Consider the following 25923-nt stretch of genomic DNA (forward strand, 5'->3'; position numbering starts at 1 on the left):
AAAGCCAGAGGGCCTGAGGGCAGAAAGGCAGAGGACCAAACCCAGAATGTGATTTAAAGTGTAGTAGATTCCAGAGAACATTGATTTGTTGACCTGGAAAATCTACTTCACCAAGGTTACAGCCTTAAATGAAAAGGAGTAAAGCTCTGAGGCTTGGGATGGGGTTATTTGGGTTGATACCCTTGAAAATCTTGAATCTCTAGTCTCCTCTGAACCCCTAGAAATGCTGTAATTCTTCAGGTTAAAAGATATCACATTCTTTTTTCTGCAAGACATCAAGATAAGATATATGCCTACACCTCCTTTCCCTTCCCCTTCACTTCACCACTTTCCCTCTTGGCCACCAGAACAATAACTAGGGTCACAACATAACTGGCTTGCAAAATGTTTGGTCTGTCTACTAGCAGAAGGAAGGAACTATGCATCCAGAGAGCTGTAGGCCCCAGCCAACATGTGTCAACAGGACCAGGAAATAATGTATGGAACTTGACCCTGATCCTGGGTCCAGGTAGTAGGGGAGGGGAATAAAAGCAAAACAAATTTGGATAAGGGAGAATTTATTTATGTGGGAACATTATCCTCTGATGCAGGATTTAACACCCTGTCAGTGACCCAGGAGACAGTGCTTACATGCTGCTTGAATGGTCCTTAGAAGCTTGGGGAAATCTATTCAGTTCAGTTCAGTTCAGCTATTCAGCTCAGTCATGTCTGCCTCTTTGCAACCCCATGAACCGCAGCACGCCAGGCCTCCCTATCTATCACCGACTCCCAGAGTTTACCCAAACTCATGTTCATTGAGTCAGTGATGCCATCCAACTATCTCATCCTCTGTCATCCCCTTCTCCTCCTGCCTTCAATCTTTCCCAGCATCAGGGCCTTTTCAAATGAGTCAGCTCTTCGAATCAGGTGGCCAAAATATTGGCGTTTCAGTTTCAACATCAGTCCTTCCAATGAACATCCAGGACTTATCTCCTTTAGGATGGACTGGTTGGATCTCCTTGCAGTCCAAGGGACTCTCAAGAGTCTTCTCCAACACCACAATTCAAAAGCATCAATTCTTCTGTGCTCAGCCTTCTTCATAGTCCAACTCTCACATCCATACATGACTACTGGAAAAACCATAGCTTTGACTAGACAGACCTTTGCTGGCAAAGTAATGTCTCTGCTTTTGAATATGCTATCTAGCTTGGTCGTAACTTTGCTTCCAAGGAGTAAGTGTCTTTTAATTTCATGGCTGCAATCACCATCTGCAGTGATTTTGGAGCCCAAGAAAATAAAGGCAGGCACTGTTTCCACTGTTTCCCTGTCTATCTGCCATGAAGTGATGGGCCTGGATGCCATGAGCTTAGTTTTCTGAATGTTGAGCTTTTAGCCAACTTTTTCACTCTCCTCTTTCACTTTCATCAAGAGGCTCTTTAGTTCTTCTTCACTTTCTGCCATAAGGGTGGTGTCATCTGCATATCTGAGGTTATTGATATCTCTCCAGGCAATCTGGATTCCAACTTGTGCTTCTTCCAGCCCAGCGTTTCTCATGATGTCCTCTGCATATAAGTTAAATAAGCAGGGTGACAATATACAGCCTTGGTGTACTCCTTTTCCTATTTGGAACCAGTCTATTGTTCCATGTCCAGTTCTAACTGTTGCTTCCTGATCTGCATACAGGTTTCTCAAGAGGCAGGTCAGATGGTCTGGTATTCCCATCTCTTCCAGTTTATTGTGATCCACACAGTCAAAGGCTTGGTAAGAAACGAGTTGCCAGTCCAGGTTCGATGCACGATACTGGATGCTTGGGGCTAGTGCACTGGGACGACCCAGAGGGATGGTATGGGGAGGGAGGAGGGAGGAGGGTTCAGGATGGGGAACACATGTATACCTGTGGCAGATTCATTTTGATATTTGGCAAAACTAATACAATTATGTTTAAAAATAAAATAAAATTAGAAAAAAAAATACTGGCACGTGGTGAAAGAAGAGATCAAAAGGTTCAGAGAAGGCTTGCTAGAGAGGATGTACTATGTAAAGCAGAAACCCACTGACTAACCATGATTCACATAAGGGTCCATAGGACACTCCCTTTACCATAATGATAAAAAATGCACTGATGAAAAAGTCACCAGCATAAATAAGATGCTCAGTGTTTGCTGTCCTCTGTAGGCTAGTGCTGAAGATAGAAGATGCAATTGTAGATTTGGGAATCCTGATGGTAATGAAGAGAATGCCAAAATAATGCAGGTTAGGTGGTAGCACCTAGCTATCTAAAACAAGATCACAATCATCATCATAAATGGACAGTCTGAATAAGAGCCAGGAAGACCTAACCCACACAGGGCCAAAGAGATGGTTAATAGAACACAGTGTATCTCTAGGCAGTCAACAAGGGTATGCTTGATCTATTCAGGAGGTTAAGGGAACTTAGTCCAATAAAAAGTCAAAATCCCTTGTTCAGTTTCTGAGCCAATTCTCAGCCCCAGATCCCACTACTTGAAGAAGTCAGGTCTTCAGGAGGAAGAGATCTGAAATCACATATTAAGTGTACATGAGAATTCCCTCAGTACTTCCTCAAGGCATCTATGACTATTTTAATAATCATGCCCCAAGAAAAATGGGAATATCCAGTCATTTCAAGTCAGAGAAGGCAATGGCACCCCACTCCAGTACTCTTGCCTGGAAAATCCCATGTACGGAGGAGCCTGGCAGGCTGTAGTCCACGGAGTCGCTAAAAGTCAGACACGACTGAGTGACTTCACTTTCACTTTTCACTTTCATGCATTGGAGAAGGAAATGGCAACTCACTCCAGTGTTCTTGCCTGGAGAATCCCAGGGACGGGGGAGCCTGCTGGGATGTCATCTATAGGGCTGCCCAGAGTCAGACACAAGTGAAGCGACTTAGCAGCAGCAGCAGTAATTTCAAGTAGTATGATACATAGGTTCTAAGTGAACAGTGAGAAGGGACCTGAAAAATTATGTGGCATTAATTAGAGTATGAGCATATGAGAACCAAATAATAAATAAACACCTGGTCTAATTCCATTTCAGTGAGTTCACTAGGTTCATGGACTCAATATGTAATAATTTCCTTAATCCCCAAATGTAAGGTTGGAACAGGCACACTTCATATTTGGCAGAATTTCTGCATTGGTTCCTTGGCCTTTGGACGGCACATGCCTTCTCCAACCATCCAAGATTATTATCATATTTGTGAGCAACCTAATGTATTCATGGGCTTTCCAGGTGGCTCAGTGGTAAAGAATCAGTCTGCCAGTGCAGGAGACGAGGGTTCAACCCCTGGGTCAGTAAGATCCCCTGGAGGAGAAAATGGCAACCCACTGCAGTATTTTTGCCTGGAGAATCCCATGGACAGAGGAGTCTGGAAGGCTGCAGCCCATGAGGTTGCAAAGAGTCGGACACCACTGAGTGACTGAACAACTACAACAACCCCTAAGTAAAAGCTCAACACTTTTAAGTCCTCTTTGGATTCTGGAGTGACATATTTAATACTCAGAAATTTGCTTCATCCCATTCACCAATGTGACACAGAAAGACTATGAGCTTTGATTAAGACCCAGGTCAGAAAGGCTCTGTAGCCTGAATGGCTGATATATGGGCCTGCAGTACTGCAACACTAATGGTATTTAATAGTTATCTATGATGGGAAAAGATATTTGAAATTTTTGATTAGTCCCAGTAGGCAAATTTTAAAGTGGACTTCTAATATTTTAGAGTAAGGCTATAACATCTGCAGTAAACTGCTAGAAATCAAGATAGCATTTGCAAAATAAGTCTTGCTATGCTCCTGGGACCTGATAGAGGAAAATCATGGGATGTCAACTGATTATGGAGCCAAGACTGCCCATCTGAGCTGGGTCTTTTTGACCCATCAAGCCATAAAGTCAAGCTGAACTAAGACGGAAGGGGTATGTATATTCATTGGATTAGGAATGGCAGAGCCATAAGGCACAAAAACGTTGTAAGGAGCACAGCCCTCCATGGTATCCACTGCTGTGACAGTGACACCTCTTCCTCAGATCGCACCTAGAGCTACACTGTCCTCAGTGGAAATGTCCTCAACCGGGTGGTCATGTTATTTATTGATTAAAATAAGACATTTTATGATTGGCAGAGGAGTACAATTATCAATTATTCCTAGACATCAGGTATAAACCAGAATCCTCTAGGTACACTGGGTTTTATGGTGACCCGTCCTTATTTGACAACCACTTTCCAGACCCTTACTAGGATTTCAAACTTTTAACTTTATATCCAGTTGCCAGTATTTTTGAGAGTAATAGGTGATACCAAAGGAAATAAGATTTAGTCTGTTGGTAACTTTTAAACAGTTTTAGAGACATATGAAATAGGGCAGCAAAATTTAAGCAGCTCGCACTCTTTCTGTTCAATGACTGATTGGGGCCAGGCTTAGAACACGGCAATAAATGAGTTCTAGAATTACCAAATGTGGTAAGTTTTCAAGAAGCGAAACAATGGTAGGTAAAACTTCTGGGTAGAAGAGAGGATAAAGGACTGATCTATGATGGGCATACTGTCTAGTCACATGGTCCCCTCCAAAAAGTATTTATAACAAAGTCACAAAAATAGTAGTTTAGGCATCAGAATAAGTGGATGACTTTGAAAAAATATATTCAAGGTAAATATCATCCCTCACTGTGACAAGAGAAGTACTAATATGTAACGGTGCTATGCAAATATCACTTCCATATTTCCTGGCTTGCAGGCTGTTAAATTCCTAGTCATGATAATACATATTAATGGGAGGTTGGAAGTTAAATAAACATAATTTGAGCAAGTCAATTCTCTGTGGTATGCTTTTTGTAACGGATAAAAAGCTAACTGAAATGATTAGTCACTGTAGAAATAAGGTATTGATCATGTAATAAGATGACTTTGCTTTCAAACAGCATGAAGCCCTATTCAAAAGCAATCAAATATACCATGTTATTGGGTCCTCTCAGCAGCCCCGAGAGCCAGGAATTATCTTATTGTCCCAATATTATAAGTGAGATGACTGTGGTCCAGGGCAATTAAATAATTTGTTTATTGTTTTACCTCCACTGAAGAAATTGAAACTAGAACCCATATCCCCAGGTATCCCCTATCCACCTCATAATCCAGTGTTCGTTGTACTTGAGTGCCTAGAAAAAGAATTGACCTTGTGAAAGCTGTGGGTTTAGTGACATCTGACCATCCATTTTGGCTGAAGTCCATTTCTTTGGTTTTCATATCCCCTAGGGATAATCCATCTCACTCATCCCCGTCACATTCACCATCTGACCTGCCATGCTCTCTGAAAATTGCAACTGTGTTTTACCTTTGGAGCAACCAAATTCAATTATAGTTTCGGCCTTTGTGTTTCCTCAGCCTTTTTTCCTACACAAATTGATGGTGACAGCAACGATACCAATTCAATTACATACCATCTTCTGGTTCCCAGTAATGATTCTGAGTAGGTCAACAGGGACTAGCCAGGAACAAGGAGGACCATGAATTAAAAGGGAAGGATAAGGAGTGAAAGCCCAAATTAGAGACCCATTTTCACTTACTGGGAAAATTTGAGCCAACTTCTCTCATGTAATAAGCAAAATAAATCATGGAAAGTGAAAGGAAAGAGTAGGTTGGCCAATTTATGAAAGAGTAATTCTAGAAAGGATTAGAGAGCTTTACAATTATATTGCCTAGGTGAGCAAAACCTGAGTGATACAAAATAAAGCATTGTCTTGTCAAAAAACTGGGTGTTGTAATAAACATATCATAGAAGAGTCAATTATTTTTGGCACTTCTGTTCATACAAAATATATTTCTTTATTGAATTCTCAGCACATAGCAGGTTGTTCTAGAGTAGAGAGGCTGCCGAGAACAAAATAGTTGAGCCACTGCCCTGATGGTGGTTACATTCCAGTGAGGAAGACACACGGGTCACACAGCTGCTACGAAGAACAAAAGGTAAAGGGACTGATGGTCATGTGATAGATAAATGCTATTTAGGTAGAAGGGACAAGGAGGGCCTCTCTAAGGAGGTGACATTTGAAAATTGAATGAATTGAGCCACAAGCATGTAGCACACACTTCCAAATCCATGGAGGTGTAGATGGTAATGACATTTGTTTAACCTTCGTGTATATGTTTAGTAGCAGACTTTAAAGGTTACTATTTTGATAGCTGTCACCTACCCTGGAAATGACTGTTAAGAGACAAGCAAATAATTATCTCCCAAATGCTAAACTGAATCCTCTACAAAATGAAGCCAGCTTACCAAATTGAATGCTTTTTTTTTTTTTTGCTCCTTTGGCAATCCTTTAAAGCCAAGTCTTAAATAGTCATTCTCTTTCTCTTGCTCTATTACTTGTTACCTGATTACCCACTCTTAGTCAGCTATTTATTTTTTCTGTGTTTATAGACTGTTTTGTGGACTTCTATATTGTCTTGGGCAAAAAGCCTAACAATCAATAATTTAGTCTGTCTTTTTTCTTTAAATCAGAGTTTTGGCTTGCACATAATAAACCAGTGTGCACTTCCAATTAAATCAATTCAACAAATATTTGTGGCCTAAATATTATTAGCAAGATAATGTTTTTAGCACAAAATGGGAGAAAAAGATGAGCAAACACTGTTTAGCTCTTAGACAACATACTATGTGCATAGTAGATAAGTGTACAAATAACATGAGGAAGAAATGAATTTCTCAAAAAAAATCTCATAAAATTGAGAGACATTAGGTGAGGAACATAAATTACTTCAAGAAGGAGGAATGATTTGAAATGAGTCTTAAAAGCAAGGTAGGATTGCAAACTATAAAGAGAGACCCAGAATTCATTTCAGAACGAAGGTACAGTAAAAATAAGTAAAAGAAGACAGAAAGAGGTAAGGCAGGTTTGGAGGACAGATACTCCAGATTGGTTGAAAGGCAAGTCATTGGGGTAAAGAGTGTTAAGTAGTTAGATGGTGTCAAATAGGCCAGGTCAACATTATGAAGAAACTGGAATGCTGGAAAGCAGTGGGATTTCCCAAAGGGTTTTGAGTTGGGAAGTGTCGCTAAGTATATCTAGCATTGATGGAGGAAGTAGATATAGGTGGGAGACTGGCGTGGAATGTACTTCTAAGGTACAGAGGAGAGATCATGAACGTCTGAGATGTAGAGCAACGGCACTAGGAACCATAATTTCTGAAAAGAAACACAAACTTGTGATGGTATCCTTAAGGGATCTTGGCAATTGATTAGATGTGAGGCAAGGTAGAGAAAAATGTAAAGATTATTTTTTAATAATAATGGCACCTCTTGGGATGAGTTATTATGAGCAAATGCAGAGTTCAGTTTAATGAATATTAAGGTATTGCTAGGACAGGCAGGTGGAGATGAGTAGATGGAAATCTGGGATTGGACCTTGTGGGAGATTTGCTAGTAGAAATCATTTCAAAGGTGAGAATTGTGGCCATGGAAGGGAATCAAAACACTGGGGAAATAACTGTAGAAAGAAAAGGGCAGAAAGCAGGGGTCTAATTTTAGAGGTACTTTTTTATTTTTTGGTTAGTGGCAGCAGGAAAAAGAACCAGAAATGTTAAGAAATACGGAGCAATAAGAGGTAGGATAGCAACTTACTTATGGAAACCAAGGAAGGTAACAGTTACAAGGAAAAAAGTTTAGTCAATAGCATCAGATATATCCTTGGGACTGAGGAACTAAGAAAAAGTACTGAATTTCCTAGAACTAACAAAAGATCATGGCATTTATTTCTTAGTGATGAAGGAAGGCTTATTTCGAGTAGGGTATGTATAAGCACATGTGTACACAAAGGAAAAGGAGCTAGAGAGCTTATGTAAAAACCAAAAACAGGATAAGAATTATTAACACAGCACAAGGTAAAAGGAATAAACTAACATTCATTCCGTGCTTACTTTGTCCCAACACTATGCAAGTTATGCTCAGTCACTCAGTCCTGTCTGACTCTCTGCTACCCTTTGGACTGTAGCCTGCCAGGTTCCTCTGTCCATGGGATTTTTCAGGCAAGAATACTGGAATGGGTTGCCATTTCCTCCTCCAGTGGATCTTCCCAACGCAGGGATTGGACTCGTGTCTCCTGTATCTCCTGCATTGCAGGACGATTCTTTACCTGCTGAACCATCAGGAAAGCCCTACTATGCAAGATACACTTATGTTTTCTTATTTGGTACTCATATCAGCACTGTGTGAAAGATGTTATTATTATTTTCTACTATAGATGAAAATACAAGGTGCAAGGAGGTTAAACAAGATGCTCCAGGACATACATCTATATCCGCAATAGCTGTGAAATTCTAGCCATTGTGTGGCAGGGGCCAAAGGCCACGCTTTCTCTATGACAGCATAATGCCATCTTGAGGCAGGAGGCCTAGGACTAGGTTCAGTGGGTTCGGCAGGGAAGAAGACCAGAACCTCCTCCTCGGAAATGGAAACAAAAGAAAGGAGGGGTGGTAAAATATATACTAAAGCGGAAGTCATCTGCTGTGAGTGACTGACCAGCACCTCCCTGTTACAGGCAGAAAAGTTGGAGGAAGGACTAAATGGTTCACGCTTCCTGTCTTGAAAGACAGAAGTCTTCCTAGAAGACTCCTGCCTACATTTCAGTAGCCCAAACTCATCAACACATTGCTAAACCTACTTGCAAGGTAGGCTCAAAAATGTAATTTTTATTTCAAGTTGGGATAATGACTAGAGCTTCACATGTGTTAATGGCCATCCTAATCACCTGGAGATTTGCCTAAAATTGCAAACTATGAGCAGAGGCTCAAGATTCTTTATTACATACAAATTCTTGGTGATTGACTGTCTGCTGGTCTGTAAACCATATTCTGAGTAGTAAAGTTGTGGACCAGTGGTTCTCAAACATTATTGTGCATCAGGATCACCTGCTAATTGTGATAAAACAGATTTCTGGGCCCCACCTTCAGAGTGTCTGATTCAGAAGGCCAAAGTGGGGCCTGGGAATTTGCATTTCTTGGAAGACTCCATGGGATGCAGAATGTTGCTGGTGGGTGGGACCACACAGGAAGAACTACTGATATGACTTCTTTTGGTGACAGATGGTTGAGACAGTGGATGACAGAAAGGCATGGCATCAAGACGGGAGCAGGGTTTGTTGATATTTCTGCCTTCATTTTACTGTTGGTCGTAGCAGTGCCATTATATTCACACTCTCACTGGGTTAAAAACAAATGTCCACCATCAGCTGGCCTGATATATATTCTCAAGTTTTCTCCCTCTACAATTTCTCCATGTTAGGAGGAATCCTAACCAAACTGCAGTGCTGATTCAGCTAACCGTCAGTACTGAGTTTCACAGTGTGTGAGTGAAATCAATATGTAATACGAAGAAATTAAAATATCCTAGCGTCTCTAGTCAGAATAGTCTCCCCACATTAAAGGGAGACTGTTTTCTTCATAGCTGGAAAATTTAAGGTACTCCACTCAATCTCTTGTTTGTTTTCTATGTCAAAATTATTGGGTTACCTACTGATTAGCAGACCTGGCCAATTAGTCTGATGATCTCATCACATAGTTTCAACTTCTCCAGCTGTGAGTTACTTTTTATACTGACTCTTTCAATTAAAAAAACTCCCCCAGCTGAGACAAATGATGAGTAAAGTGATAATGCCCACCAGCAATTTATCTTGACGACTTATTTAGAGCAGCCTAAGTGGTACAACTGAGCCATGGGGTAGAATTCAGGGAATGCATTGTGCTGCTGTATTTTGAGGCACTGAGGAAGTCCACAGCTCCTGGCACATGTAAATAAAACTGGTGCTGATTTCAACTGAATCTCATTACTACTGCAGGCGGTATATATGAATCTATGAAAACAGATGAGATTACTTTGGGAACATGCCCAAGATGTATTCACTTATGTCCTGGAGAGGTAAGAGTAAGAACAAATCGGCAAAGAAGTAGGAAATTAAAATGAGTAAGATAAGTCCCCTTCACAAGAACGTATAATCTTACTTTGTCTAGCCCTTATTCCTACCTCCTCAGAGAAAGTTTTTCTTCCCCTGAGAGAAAAACTCAGAGGTGATTTTGTTTTTCCATAGGTCCCTTCTATGTTCAGAGGGCAGTAGGGTAAAAGATTTGTCAAAGAATCCTCATAGTTCCAGCTTCTACATGGCTTTTGGTCTTTAATGGACACTGTGGTTATGTTCCAAAGAGCCCCTAAAAATAGAAAGAACTTAACCTGCTGTCTTAAGTCTTTAATGAGGGCCACTTCTCTAGGCATGGTCACTTCAGACTTTTATTTTCAAAAGAAAAGCCACCTTAGAAGCTCAATGAGAAAAGAAGAATAGTCGTAGAACAGCCTGGAAAGCTAAAAGCATCTTTGCCATTCAGACCCTGACTGCATTAACAGGATGGCGGGCAATCACCTTGTGCCTTGTTCAAAGCCTACCATCTCTGCAGGCTTCCAACTCCTCCCCTCCAGCTTGCTCTCTGATCAGTAAGATTCTCTGTGTCTTTGCGTAAAGGTCATGGAATCCTAACAGCTGCAAAACATTTTGAAGGGGGATTAACTAGCTTGATTCCAGCCTACTGACTGAAATACATGACTCAGAATGAGAATCTCAGATTAATACTATGGATTGTCATCCCAGATGCCAGGAAATTCAGACACCTATGTAACCCCTCTTGGAAGAGGAACTATCTGTATCATTTCCTCAAGGCTCCTGGAGAGAATAAGCAACGAAGTGCTCAAAATTCCTCAATGGAGTTCACTTTCAGCCACAAGAGTTCCAAAGACAATCACAAGGACCAAATCCATTCAGTGTCATAATGACTCAATTTTCTAGAGACTGTATCTAAGACCAATGTAGGAAGAGACTGGATGTGGACAAAAGAAAAACACACACACAAAATTTGCTAAATTAACTGATTAAATGAAATAAACACAGAAACCACAGCTGGTTTCCAGTCATCGGCCGAGTTTGTGAGGAGGGCTAGCTCTGACAATTTGGAGTGTGGTGTAGACCTAAGGAGTGTGGGAGCAGCAATATGTTTATTTGTGCTTAAATAGAAACGCAGATAGCTAGTCCAAGCAAGAACTTCCTCCACAGAAAGAAACTGCAAATAACCCATCCCCTGGCTGCCAACTAGAGGCTTATTTTAGGAAAAGTAAGTAGGAACAGGCGGCAAGGCCAGTCCAGGAGAATTTAGAGGTGTTCCTCCCACACACCAGGCGCTCATTAGCATGTCTCCTCGGCTTCTGAACCATGTAACAGCTGCAGACAGACAATAGGGGGAACTGTCACCGAGAACCAAAAGGGTCCTGGAAAAGCCTGTTAATTAAGAAAAGATGGAGGGGGATGTGTTTTTAGAAAGCAATACAACTCCTGAACAGAGGGGAAAAATTTAATAGAGAGTTTTGAAAGACAATGACTCAAAGGAAAATAAATCAAAGTAAAATAGGTTATCACTCTTCAAGGTGAAACCACAGTTACTTGTTCCTCAAGCATTTATCCCGCACTTACTGAGAAATGCTGAATTTCATGAGGGGAAAAGAAATGGGATTAGACAGTTTCTATTCTTCAGCAATTGGCATTAATTTGCAAGGATAAAAAATTTATACCAACAACTGCTATGCAAAATTACAAGTTTTGGTCACTTATAAGGTGGAACATACCAGCTGTTTAGAACTGTTGCCTTATTATAAGCACATTGCTAGGATGAGTTTAAAAGGATGACAACTTAAGATGCCACCATTGACTTTGGAAGAACAGGAATGTTAAATGTAGGTTGCAGAGCCAGGTTGACTGTCTTTTTTCATTTTTCTTTTCTTAAAATCCATCAACTCAAGAAAATACCCCTCTACTTATTAGCAGCTCACCCCCACCACAAGCTACATGTTATTTACCCAGCAGAGAGTTCAAGGTCACTGCCTAGAATGGAAGAAACAGGAATGGTAGGCAATGCAAGCCAAGAGCAGCCAAACAACGCAGGTAAAAGTTAGACCAGTGCAAACAGAAGCAAGGACAAAAGGCAAATGCAAGCAGGACTCCTGAGGGACTTAATGGAAAAAAGTTGCTTACAAAAAAAAAAAAAAAAGAGCGAGGGAGAGGACCCATTACAGAATTAATATTCACATCACATTTGATGAAAGAGGACAATAAAAATAATTTACTGATTAATCATTGTTACTTATAATCACCACCTTATGAAGTGGTGACAGCAGTCCCATTTTCCAGATTCAGAAACTTGCTATGGAGCAGAGAGACAGGAATCTGCAGAGCCAGAATTAACGTATCAGCTGATAAGCTAACCACTAGAACATCTGGACTCTCAGTTCCGCTGGACTCTGGAAACTGCAACTAGATACCAATAGCAGTGGATTCTGGAAATTTCCATCCAATGCCCATGTTTCTTCTCTTATCATGGGCTTTAGGTTGGGCCATGTGCATCTAGCTTCTATAGGTAAAGGATAGCACAAAGTCAAAGTGAATGGCATCTTCAGCAGACCACAGACATTGCTATATGTGCCATTTTCAACCACTTGACTCCATTATGTCCCTCCTCTGGAAGTGTCAGCCTGGAGCCTTTGTTCTTCTGGGTAGGCCACAGTACACGGAGGAAAACGAAGCTTGGCAATTTCAAGTAATGCCCTGATGTGCAGAGAACCAGGCTCACACCTTCGAGAATAAAGGCCTTTCTCAGAGGTGCTTCAGTACAGCTAGCCCATAGTTACCTGCCCCTTCGGTCTCTGCAGGAAAGAGGTCAAGTTCCAGGGCTCATGTGGGCCCTTAATTCAAGTGAATGGACATCCAGGAAGTTGGGGATAAGGAACGAAACATTCAGTTACAGCACAGGGACAATACTAACAATGTTTATTTGCAGGTTCCAATGGCTAACTTCAACCAGTTTTAAAAAATCAAGTTTGAAGACAGAGTGACAAACATGATGAGAAATATCCTAGATTCTCACATGTCTTATGACTGGCTCTGAAATGGATCTGATAAGCTCATGGTTGTGCGTAAATTAAATTGTCTGAAAGGAGCAACTCCTGGAACTGAGGCTCAGTTTATTATTCTGTTGTTGTTTTTAATCTCCATGTTGAGTTTGCCTCCTAACACACCCAGAGAGGGTATCCAAGTGAGAGACTGAGAAGGAGGGCGCCAACGGAGCGGAGATGTGCTTAATGTAGACACCATTAATAAATCACTGATAGTTAAGATATAGATTGGATGATGGGCGGCAGATGGGAAGGAGGTACGTCAAATTGCTTTCCTCATATAGATTATTGGATTAACAAGGAAGCAGCAGGCAAGTGGCAAACTGGTGTAACAAATTGCTATCATAAAAAAAAAAAAATTGAACTTATCTCAGGATGGTAATAAGGCTCTGTAGGCCATTAGCCCTTCGGAGAGGTGCTAGAAGTGGGAATATCCCTCTGAGATGGTAATACAGAGAAAGCTCTCCATACGCCTCCTCCCCTCACTATTGTACCTAAGCACATCCTGGTGAGAGGAGGGGGATGGGACACAGCCAGACAGCAGAGGGAAATGAATTAATGAATGGGTTAGCAGGTGCATGCCCCACATGATAAGAGATAAACAGAAGTATATACACCACACCATTCTGGCAACCAATGCTGGTTGCAACCAATACTGTTCGCTTTATTTGCCCCCTGCAGACCCTCCAGCTTCTTATTTTGAAAATTTTCAAACCTACTGACAAATTGCTGCTGCTGCTTGGTTGCTTCAGTCATGTCCGACTCTGTGCGACCCTATGGACTGCAGCCTGCCAGGCTCCTCTGTCCATGGGATTCTCTAGGCAAGAGTAGTAGAGTGGGTTTCCATGCCCTCCTCTGGAGGATCTTCCTGACCCAGGGATAGAAACTGAGTCTCCTGCATTGCAGGTAGATTCTTAACTGCTGAGTCACCAGGGAAGCCATTGGCAAGTTGCACTGGTAATAAAATTAGCACCTGATAATATTATGCAGGCTTCACCAGTTGCTAATATTTTGCCACATTTGCTTTGTCTTTCATTTTCCTTCTCTCTTTTTGGTGAACTATTAAGTGGTAGACATCAAAATGCTGTGGTGGTATGTATTTTCTGCAAACAAGGTCATTCTCCTACATATTCACAATGGAATTGATGATTTTCAGGAAATTTTAGCTTTCACAAGTAATATTATACAACGTACAATCTATGTTCAAATTTCCCAAGTTGTTCCAATAATGTCTTTTATAGCTTTATTAAAAATCCAGGATTTGATTAAAAAAATGTATTGTTTAGTAAACATATCTCTTAAATAATTTATATTCTAGAACTGTGCCCAGCTTTTCTTTTTAACTGTTAAGACACTGACATTTTGAAGTGTCTGGACTAGTTGTTTTGCAGACCATTTCTCAATTTAGATTTTTCTGATTGCTTCCTCACGATTAGAGTAAGGTTAAACATTTCTGGCCGGATGTGTCTCTCGTAGTACATCACTTCAGGAGGCATATGCTGCCAGTTTGTCAAACTTGGTGATTGTAAGTTTCACCATTTGGTTAAGGTGATGCTGTCAAATTTCTCCATTGTAAATAGAGCCTGTTCCTTCTGTTATTAATAAATAATTATGAAACTGGGTGATTGTAAGACCAATGTTTTACACAATAGTTTTAGCATGTTTTGATGTTTTTTGTTTGAATCAATTATTGCAATAGTCATTGATAGCCTTAGAAAATCATTTTACATTCTTTCTACACTTAAGAGTTGTTATTCTTTTGTAGAAATAAATGTTTCTTTTTATTTTCTCCATTCACCTCCATTATTTTTGCTACCATTATGGCCTCAGAGAGGTTTACTATAATCCATTCTGGCCAATATTTATAATAATATTCTAGTTGTCACAGATTTGTTCAGTGTAAGCCTCTTTAATCTGGTACCAATGATTTTTTGACGTTGTCTTATCAGTGTTTGAGCACTTCTTTACTTTTTGATTCAGTTCAGTGCTCCTGGCTCACCCTGTACTTCACTGCCCCAGATTTAGGGTTTGTCAGTTTTCCAGCGAGTCCTGGTTCCTTTGAATGGAAGTTGGCAGTTATAAACCAAGATAAGGTGATCAGATCAGTTCAGTTCAGTTCAGTCACTCAGTTATGTCTGACTCTTTGCGACCCTATGAATCGCAGCACGCCAGGCCTCCCTGTCCATCACCAACTCCCGGAGTTCACTCAGACTCACGTCCATCGAGTCAATGATGCCATCCAGCCACCTCATCCTCTGTCATCCCCTTCTCCTCCTGCCCCCAATCCCTCCCAGCATCAGAGTCTTTTCCAATGAGTCAACTCTTCACATGAGGTGGCCAAAGTACTGGAGTTTCAGCTTTAGCATCATTCCTTCCAAAGAAATCCCAGGGCTGATCTCCTTCAGAATGGACTGGTTGGATCTCCTTGCAGTCCAAGGGACTCTCAAGAGTCTTCTTCAACACCACAGTTCAAAAGCATCAATTCTTCAGTGCTCAGCGTTCTTCACAGTCCAACTCTCACATCCATACATGACCACAGGAAAAACCATAACCTTGACTAGATGAACCTTTGTTGGCAAAGTAATGTCTTTGCTTCTGAATATGCTATCTAGGTTGGTCATAACTTTCCTTCCAAGGAGTAAGCGTCTTTTAATTTCATGGCTGCAGTCACCATCTGCAGTGATTTTGGAGCCCAGAAAAATAAAAAGTCTGGCACTGTTTCCACTGTTTCCCCATCTATTTCCCATGAAGTAATGGGACCGGATGCCATGATCTTCGTTTTCTGAATGTTGAGCTTTGAGCCAACTTTTTCACTCTCCACTTTCACTTTCATCAAGAGGCTTTTTAGTTCCTCTTCACTTTCTGCCGTAAGGGTGGTCTCATCTGCATATCTGAGGTTATTGATATTTCTCCCAGCAATCTTGATTCCAGCTTGTGCTTCTTCCAGTCCAGCGTTTCTCATGATGTACTCTGCATATAAGTTAAATAAGCAGGGTGACAATATACAGCCTTGACGTACTCCTTTTCCTATTTGGAACCAGTCTGTTGTTCCATGTCCAGTTGTAACTGTTGCTTCCTGACCTGCATACAGGTTTCTCAAGAGGCAGATCAGGTGGTCTGGTATTCCCTTCTCTTTCAGAATTTTCCACAGTTTATTGTGATCCACACAGTCAAAGGCTTTGGCATAGTCAATAAAGCAGAAAGAGATGTTTTTCTGGAACTCTCTTGGTTTTTCCATGATCCAGCGGATGTTGGCAATTTGATCTCTGGTTCCTCTGCCTTTTCTAAAACCAGCTTGAACATCAGGAAGTTCACGGTTCACATATTGCTGAAGCCTGGCTTGGAGAATTTTGAGCATTACTTTACTAGCGTGTGAGATGAGTGCAATTGTGCGGTAGTTTGAGCATTCTTTGGCATTGATAAATACATTCATTGCTACTTAAGTATAATTACTTTTAAGCTCTTTCTTTGAGTTTGTACTGATACTTCCAAGTCTAATCCAATACAGCAGAGTTCTCCTTCCCCCTTTCCCCAGTTTTTGCCACTCTCCTACCATGAGAATTCCATGCCCTCCAAACACCAATATATTTGCTTGTTTGCTCAATTGTGCAATACCCACAAAATTGTTTCAAACTATTCAACCACCAAAAGTTTCTTTTCATCTTTAGAAAATATACCACTGAAAGTGGGATGCAGTCAGAGTAAGGTTCAAAGCTTTTACTGGAATTAATTCTGGCTTTGCTTCTTCTACATATAGTTCAATTCATGTGTTTGTATTCAATTTCTAGATTTTACTATATGCTTGATAAATTAATAATGTTTTCTGAATATACAAAACATTAATGTGGTTTAAAAGTCAAAAATAAATTGAAATGTAAACTTGGAAAATATCAATCCCTCTATTATCGCTTTGTTTTCACCCATCTCCAATAGACAACCAATTACCTTAGTTTCTGTGTTAACCATCTTGTGCTTCCCTTCGAAGATGTTTATTTATATGTCTGTGTGTTCAGATTTCCTTTTGCTACAAAAACAGTAGCAGACCATTTTTACCTTGTTATTTTTCTTTTCAATGTAAAAATTTGAAATTAGACACATCTTTCTAAATTCCTTCGCTCTGTTCAACTTCTCAGGTAATGAAATTGTATCTTGGCTCCAGCTAAAATGAGTGGTTCCTGAAGAAAGAGGTTAAGAACATGAAAGAGATGAGGATTGTGTTAATTTTCTAACTGGCATAGGAATTTATGTGCAAGTATTTCACTTAATATATTTCTAAGTGTGCTTCAGATGGCCCCTCAATTCATAATCAGGTAAGGGTGCTCACTAAAAATTCTTATTCCCAAGCTCCACTCCAAATCTACCAAATCAAATTCTCTGTGGGGTAGAGGTCAGGAATCTGCATTTTCAAACTAATGGGTGATTCCATGGACCTTCAGAGAAGCTTAGGCTATTATGAGAAGAAAAATAAAAAGACTCTGTCTTTTCACTTGAGTGTTTAAGGCCTAAGGCTGCTTTTCCTATAAGAGCATGATTGTTTGTTTTTTTTTTAAGAAGTTGGTTTCTTTTGGAGTAAGGTCTAAGCCCATCTCCATTACTGGATTAAGCTAGCTAGCTAAACCCTGTATTCCTCTTGGATCTTTGAGATGAATCAGAGTTGGATGGAGCATACTAGAACCACACAGAACTTTCCCCTAACTTCTAAACCTCAGAGTAGAATTTCCAGGGAACAGTGGCTTTCCAAATGTTCCAAGTTTCAATCCATACCACATTTCTGCCAATGGATAACAGAGGAAAAAGGTGGATGGCAACTTTAAGTATCTCAAAACTCTACTATTTCCATTGCTTCTTCCATGCTCCTTAGCTCTTCCATATTCTCCAGTATGGATTTGAAGATGCCCAAGTGCACACTATCTCATCTAAAGTTAACAGTTTTGTTTAAAAATGAGATATTCTTGGGGGAAGGTAGGGGAAATTAATCATCAACTCCATTTTGCAGCTATGAAAATTGAGATGCAGAGAAGCAGGGTAGTGAGAGGCTAGTTGAGAGAGCCCTTCACAACACTGTGAAGTAGTTAAACCTTGTCTTTAATCATTTACTTTGAACAGCCAGTGTTTATCAAGTGCCTACTATGAGCCAAGGACTTTCCTCCATGCTTTTCCTTCTTCAGCTCATTTAATTTTTATACCACCTTTACAAAGCAGATACTATCACCATCTGTCTCTTACAGGTGAATACACTGAACTTACAGATGGTATTACTTGTCCAATTTGCATAGTGAAGCAAGAGCTAAATCTATGTTGCTGTAACCAGAACCCAAGCCCTTAACTGTTACATAACTGAAAAGGGCTTCCAGAAACATGGTTCTTTATGATACTAACCCAGGTGCTCAGTGTCAGAGTCTGTTGATGGCTGTCCTAAGGATTTCCACTTAACAGTTGACAAGCTCTTCCCCATGAATTCTTAAAAGGGCAGGGATTCAAGAAACTTTTTTGTGACCTTAGCCAAGCCTCTGTGCTTTCCTAGGATTGTGTCCTTATGCTGTGAAAATGAGAGGGAAGAAAAAACATTTTTGAAAGTATATATACATATATGCACACACTCACAGACACATATATATGTGAAAGATATAATCTTTCACTACTGATATAATCCAAATGCCTAATTTACATTTTCACACTAAGGTTTTAGTAGTTTTCTTTGCTTCTTCTTTATTGCTTTAATATTTGAAGGTGCCCCTCTTTATTCCCAAAAGAGGCTAATGTATTAACTCCAAGAAGTCTCTAATAGCGCAAATTTTCAGACAAAAAATCCAAAAAGTATTGAAATGCTGCTGTATCCTGATTACATTTCTTTTCCTGTTCTGAGGACAACTGTGTTCAGAAAAACACTCTCAGAGATAGGCTGGATAAATTGGGAAAAAGGCCCAGCTCTCTGAAACAGGATTGGCAGAAATGAGGTGAGAACACGGGGCCCACAAGCCAGCTGGCATACATGGCAGGGGTCCCTCCCAGGCATCGGAGATTCAGGGCAACCATAGAAACCATATGTGTGAGAAACACTGGCAGAGGAGGGATAGTATATCAGAATTGTATCCACATGGGGTAAATCCCAGGAGATTTGATGTGCTAGTGGTTTCCAGGCCCCGATCTTCTGGTGCTGGGAGGCAAAAACTCCTCTTGTACCCCACCAGTTAATGAGACAAGAATCGCTTCTCTCATTCTCACCCTGCATGGTGTTTTCTGTCTCAGGCACCCCTTTGCTGATGGTTGCCGGATAGAAATAACCTGTCATCAATTTTAAGGTTTATGAAGACAAGACAGACCTTACTTTGCTATGCCTCACAGCTCATGGCTCTTCTAGACAGTGGGTTCTAACTGCACATTGTATTAATTGAAGAATAGAGAATGAAGCCAAGTTTCCAAGGTGGAGAAATCCAACTTACCTTCTAGGTAAAATGAGATAACATGTAGCCCGTTCTTCTATTGCTTGTAATTCATTAAATCATTCAACAAATATTTATTGAATAGCGCTTACTTATGTATCAGGCACTCTATTAGAAGCTGAGGCAGTAAACAAGTCAGGTAGTAAGTTCTACCCTCTTGGAGTTGAGTACATATTGGTGGAGGCATGGAGTGAAAATGTAAACAAATAGGAATTTCAGATAATGAGAATTGCTATAAATAAAATTTTGATATTGTGATTTGTAACAAAAAATACATATTTGATTATTCAGATGACCACAAGATATTAATGCTTCTCACATATATTTGTTCTTCCTCTACAGTTCAAATTTTATAAGTGTTGCAAAAGTGATAAAAGGTCTCTTTTGACATGCTGATGAGATCACTTTTTAAAAGCACCTAAAGATGGGGGCTGGTGCCAGTGGAGCCACCCTTGTGATTAGAGGGTTGGAACTTCCAGTCCTACCTCCTGACCTCAAGGCTGGGAGAGAGGCTGGAGACTGAGTTCATTCATCAATGGCCAAGAATTTAATCAATCATGCCTATGATAATGAAGCCTCCCTAACAGCCACAAAGGATGAGTTTGGAGAGCTGCAGGGGTTGATAAACATGGGGAGGTGTGGAGAGAATGGCATGCTCCAAGGAGGCATGGAAGCTCCATCCTCTTCCCCACTCCTTGCCCTATACATCTCTTCCATCTGGCTGTTTCTGAGTTATAACCTGTTATAATACACAAGAAGAGATAAGAAAGCCTTCTTCAGTGATCAATGCAAAGAAATAGAGGAAAACACAGAATGGGAAAGACTAGAGATCTCTTCAAGAAAATCAGAGATACCAAAGGAACATTTCATGCAAAGATGGGATTGATAAAGGACAGAAATGGTATGGACCTAACAGAAGCAGAAGATATTAAGAAGAGATGGCAAGAATACACAGAAGAACTGTACAAAAAAGATCTTCACAACCCAGATAATCACAATGGTGTGATCACTGACCTAGAGCCAGACATCCTGGAATGTGAGGTCAAGTGGGCCTTAGAAAGCATCACTACGAACAAAGCTAGTGGAGGTGATAGAATTCCAGTTGAGCTATTCCAAATCCTGAAAGATGATGCTGCAAAAATGCTGCACTCAATATGGCAGCAAATTTGGAAAACTCAGCAGTGGCCACAGAACTGGAAAAGGTCAGTTTTCATTCCAATCCCAAAGAAAGGCAATGACAAAGAATGCTCAAACTATTGCACAATTGCATTCATCTCACATGCTAGTAAAGTAATGCTCAAAATTCTCCAAGCCAGGCTTCAGCAATATGTGAACTGCGATTTTCCAGATGTTCAAGTTGGCTTTAGAAAAGGCAGAGGAACCAGAGATCAAATTGTCAACATCTGCTGGATCATGGAAAAAGCAAGAGAGTTCCAGAAAAACATCTATTTCTGCTTGATTGACTATGCCAAAGCCTTTGACTGTGTGGATCACAATAAACTGTGGAAAATTCTGAAAGAGAAGGGAATACCAGACCACCTGATCTGCCTCTTGAGAAATTTGTATGCAGGTCAGGAAGCAACAGTTAGAACTGGACATGGAACAACAGACTGGTTCCAAATAGGAAAAGGAGTACGTCAAGGCTGTATATTGTCACCCTGCTTATTTAACTTATATGCAGAGTACATCATGAGAAACGCTGGACTGGAAGAAGCACAAGCTGGAATCAAGATTGCTGGGAGAAATATCAATAACCTCAGATATGCAGATGAGACCACCCTTATGGCAGAAAGTGAAGAGGAACTCAAAAGCCTCTTGATGAAAGTGAAAGTGGAGAGTGAAAAAGTTGGCTTAAAGCTCAACATTCAGAAAATGAAGATCATGGCATCCGGTCCCATTACTTCATGGGAAATAGATGGGGAAACAGTGGAAACAGTGCCAGACTTTTTATTTTTCTGGGCTCCAAAATCACTGCAGATGGTGACTGCAGCCATGAAATTAAAAGACGCTTACTCCTTGGAAGGAAAGTTATGACCAACCTAGATAGCATATTCAGAAGCAGAGACATTACTTTGCCAACAAAGGTTCGTCTAGTCAAGGCTATGGTTTTTCCTGTGGTCATGTATGGATGTGAGAGTTGGACTGTGAAGAAGGCTGAGCGCTGAAGAATTGATGCTTTTGAACTGTGGTGTTGGAGAAGACTCTTGAGAGTCCCTTGGACTGCAAGGAGATCCAACCAGTCCATTCTGAAGGAGATCAGCCCTGGGATTTCTTTGGAAGGAGTGATGCTAAAGCTGAAACTCCAGTACTTTGGCCACCTCATGCGAAGAGTTGACTCATTGGAAAAGACTCTGATGCTGGGAGGGATTGGGGGCAGGAGGAGAAGGGGACGACAGAGGATGAGATGGCTGGATGGCATCATTGACTCGATGGACATGAGTCTGAGTGAACTCCGGGAGTTGGTGATGGACAGGGAGGCCTGGCGTGCTGTGATTCATGGGGTCACAAAGAGTCGGACACGACTGAGCAACTGATCTGATCTGATAATACACCTGTGATCTAGTAAGTAAAATATATCTCTGATTCCTGTGAGCCACTCTGACAAATTAGTGAAAACCCAGAAAGAGGCCATGGGAACCTCTACTATGAAGCCAGTTGGTCAGATGCAGAGGTTACAACCTGGGGTTGCAAATGGCAACTGTAATGGGGTGGGGAGAGCCCAAACCCAAATTGGAATGAAGTATACAAAGAAAATTAAAGCAGGATAATTGAATAGAAAATGATTGAGACAGGGCATGGGAAATACCTTAGGCAGGAGAATCTGTGAGCTGGTGAGGATATAAGAAACTCTAAGCATGTTGGTCATAGCCTTTAACTAAAGAGGGTCTCAGTGAAGCTTGGAAACTATTTCTAAATTCATCAAGATTTTTTGATACTAGTATAAAGGCAATACATGCACTTACTAAAACATTTTTAGAGCATAGTAGGATATGGACCTGTATTTGGGCAAACTTCAGGAGATGGTGAGGGACAGGGAGACCTTGTATGCTACAGTTCATGGGGTCACGAAGAGTCGCACATGAACAGCAACAATAACAACAGGATATAAAAAACCCAATATCCTCCTCTTAATCCTACTACTCAGGGAGATATTAATATTATCAATATATATAATATTTTACATTATAATAATATTATCTTGTATATTCTAAAAAACTCCTATCTTTGTATATGTAAATTCATGTATATGAGTAACATTTATATACAAGTGGTATCATATTAGCTTATTCTTTTGAACCGCTTAGACCCCTTTCAAGAAAGAACTTCTTGCCTAGTTCCAAGGGATGCGATGAACTGACACCTCTGGCCTCCTTCTTTTAAGGGTGACCTCAACTTTTGAGCCAACAGTGTGGTTCTGTCAGTGACTGAGCTAAACTGTGGTACAAGGTCCACCCATTTCTACTCAACTGACACATCTCTAAGGCACATTTAAGTTACATCTAAGTTATTTTTTGCTTTGCTCCGTTTTGCTATTAACAACTATGCAGCAATTATCATCCCTAAACATATATGCCTGGACTGCAAGGAGATCCAACCAGTCCATTCTAAAGGAGATCAGTCCTAGGTGTTCATTGGAAGGACTGATGCTGAAGCTGAAACTCCAATACTTTGGCCACCTCATGCGAAGAGTTGACTGATTGGAAAGGACTCTGATGCTGGGAGGGATTGGGGGCAGGAGGAGAAGGGGACGGCAGAGGATGAGATGGCTAGATGGCATCACCGACTCGATGAACATGAGTTTGAGTGAACTCTGGGAGTTGGTGATGGACAGGGAGGCCTGGCGTGCTGCGATTCATGGGGTCGCAGAGAGTTGGACACGACTGAGCCACTAAACTAAACTGAAACATATATGCATGGGTGCCTATTTTTCTCCACCTTCTATCTAATAATGTTCACTATCTAATTTTTAATTTGTGCCATTCTGCTAATGCTTTATTTTGCAACTTCATCATTCCGGGTATATTCAGAATTGCTCTATATCTTACTCATCATTTGTGTTTATCTCTGAGCTTCCCCTTTATGTTCTTTGCCTTTTTAATACTAGGTTGTTGGTATTTTTCTTATTGATTTGCTGGAGTGTTTTGTAAAAGAAATTAACTCTTTTCCATAAATATTGCAAATACTTGTTCTTGTTTGTGGTTTGATTTTTAAATTTTTAATGGCATTTCCCTTATTCAATAGTTTTAATTTGCATGAAGTCAAATTTATCTTTTTTCCAATATAGCTTCTGGGTTTTGTGTCATGGTTATAAAGCTCTTCTCAGCTCTAGTAATATTTTCAAAATAAGTCCTTATCTAATTATAATATTTTTATATTTTTTTCCTTTAAAATTTGGGTTTAATCTGCAGTTTTGATATAATGAAGTAGAATTTCAGCTTTTTTTCTTTTGCCAAATTATCCTCATGGTCTCTAAATATTCCATCTCTTCTGTGCTAATTCTAGATTTTTCTTTTATAATAAAGTCAAACTATGTATCTATTTGGTTCTATTTCTAAACATTGTATTCTATTTTACTGATCTACTTTGGTAGCCTTCATGGATACCAAACTTCTTTATTATTGTAGATTTATCATCTTTTAATAGCTCATAGGAACTAAACCTTCTAATTTTTAACTCCTTTTAAGTTATCTTCTTTCTTTAGAATCTCCCAGGCTATTCACTCATGTTTATTAGTAATGTTTATTTCTTACATTATTTTCTGCAGATATCTTTTGCTTTTGGGTGAATAGCTAAAATGTGAATCTAAAACACATTCAATTTTAATCTTTGATTTGTTTTTCCAGGTGAAATTCAGCATTATTTTAAGTTCTCTCCCCAAATGTTGTTACTTCAAATGGGATAGAATTGGATTTTTAGAGTAAACAAGCTTTTCATATTATACTATAATCTTGCAAGATGTTACCATTGGAGGAAAGAAACGGTGAAAGATACATAGACTCTTTCTGCATTTTTATCTTACAACTGCATGTGATTCTATAATTACCTCAAAATTAAAGATTTTCTTTCTTTAAATACCTAGTGCAATGTCTGACACATAGTAGATTCCCCGTATTCTTTAACATAAATTCTTACAGGTATTCTTCAGTTTGCATTCATAAATGTATCTCTCAGGCAAAGGTTAAATTAGTGTTACATTCCCACATCTCTAGCAGACTGATTTGAAAAACAGCAATTAAGCAGTAAGAGAATGTGCACTAAATTATAATAATTGTCTTCTGGATGATAGGATCTTCTTCATTAGGGTTCTTTTAATTTTTGTAGCAATTTCTATATTTAATCTTTTTTCTTGCTTTGAAATTTCTCCATAAATCACTAGCACCTCTTTCCCTTTTCAAATTAGAAGAAATGGACTATATACATGGGTTACATGTCATTTTGCATTTTTAGTTTTGAAACCAGAAAATCTTCACTTAGCACTTTTCTAGGAAATGCAGATTACTAACAGGGTCAGTCCTAAGAAAACATTGCTGCTGCTTCTGCTAAGTCCCTTCAGTCGTGTCCAACTCTGTGCAACCCCATAGACAGCAGCCCGCCAGGCTCCCCTGTCCCTGGGATTCTCCAGGCAAGAACACTGGAGTGGGTTGCCATTTCCTTCTCCAATGCATGAACGTGAAAAGTGAAAGTGAAGTCATTCAGTCATGTCCGACCCTTAGCATGTACTGCAGCCTACCAGGCTCCTCTGCCCATGGTATTTTCCAGGCAAGAGTACTGGAGTGGGGTGCCATTGCCTTCTCTGAAGAAAACATTAGGAGGTCAATAAATCCTGCCTTGAACAGCAAGCTCATTTCCCCTCTGATATCATCCCTCAGAGAATTCCTAGGGGAGGGGCTATAGTTTCCCTTTGCTTCCTAAAGTCTCTCTAATGTTAGCTCATTTAAACTAGCTCTGGGTCTATGCTCAACATGTATTCCCCCACATACAGTGTTGTCAAAACTTAATTCTCTTCTATCTATGGAAATCTTATTTCAGAAATTCTGTTTTTTTGTTCAGAATATTTTGTGTAAGACATAAAGGGCCCTTGAGAGGAGGTAGTATAAATGTGAAATCAGCTGCTGGTAGCAACAATCTGCTAGGCTAAGGGCCTTTCTATTAACATGTGTGAATCAATTTATACATGTTCTAGCTAAAGGAGTTGTTCTATTCTTCTAAAGGGTGAGAAAGGATGAGCAATAAATTCAGCAGAAATGCACACTGGGAAATTCCTCTAGTGTTGGTCAAACTGAGGATTTAGTTCTGACAAGATCAGTAGTTTTATCTTATCTATCTCTAGTACAGAATTGGCCTTTGCTATGAAGAAAAATTATGATCAACCTAGACAGTATAATAAAAAGCAGAGACATCATTACTTTGCCAATAAAGGTCCGTCTAGTGAAAGCTATGGTTTTTCCAGTAGTCATGGCTGGATGTGAGAGTAGGACTAAAAAGAAAGCTGAGTGCCAAAGAATT

The 25923-nt window shown here is 40.1% G+C and overlaps 1 long non-coding RNA gene across 1 annotated transcript in view; it reads left to right on the forward strand.

Annotated features, from left to right (window-relative positions):
* The first annotated feature begins 8395 nt into the window (after window positions 1-8395).
* Window positions 8396-25923, forward strand: part of LOC147379963 (uncharacterized) — a 32384-nt gene continuing 14856 nt past the window's right edge. The window contains exon 1 of the long non-coding RNA XR_015165205.1: window positions 8396-8658. This is a non-coding gene — a long non-coding RNA (uncharacterized LOC147379963). The remainder of the gene's footprint in view (window positions 8659-25923) is intronic.

This window comes from Bos grunniens, chromosome 1 (genome assembly GCF_055505025.1).
Source record: "Bos grunniens cultivar Pamir isolate PY7600 chromosome 1, Bosgru_T2T1.0, whole genome shotgun sequence".
NCBI classification, from domain to species: Eukaryota; Metazoa; Chordata; class Mammalia; order Artiodactyla; family Bovidae; genus Bos; species Bos grunniens.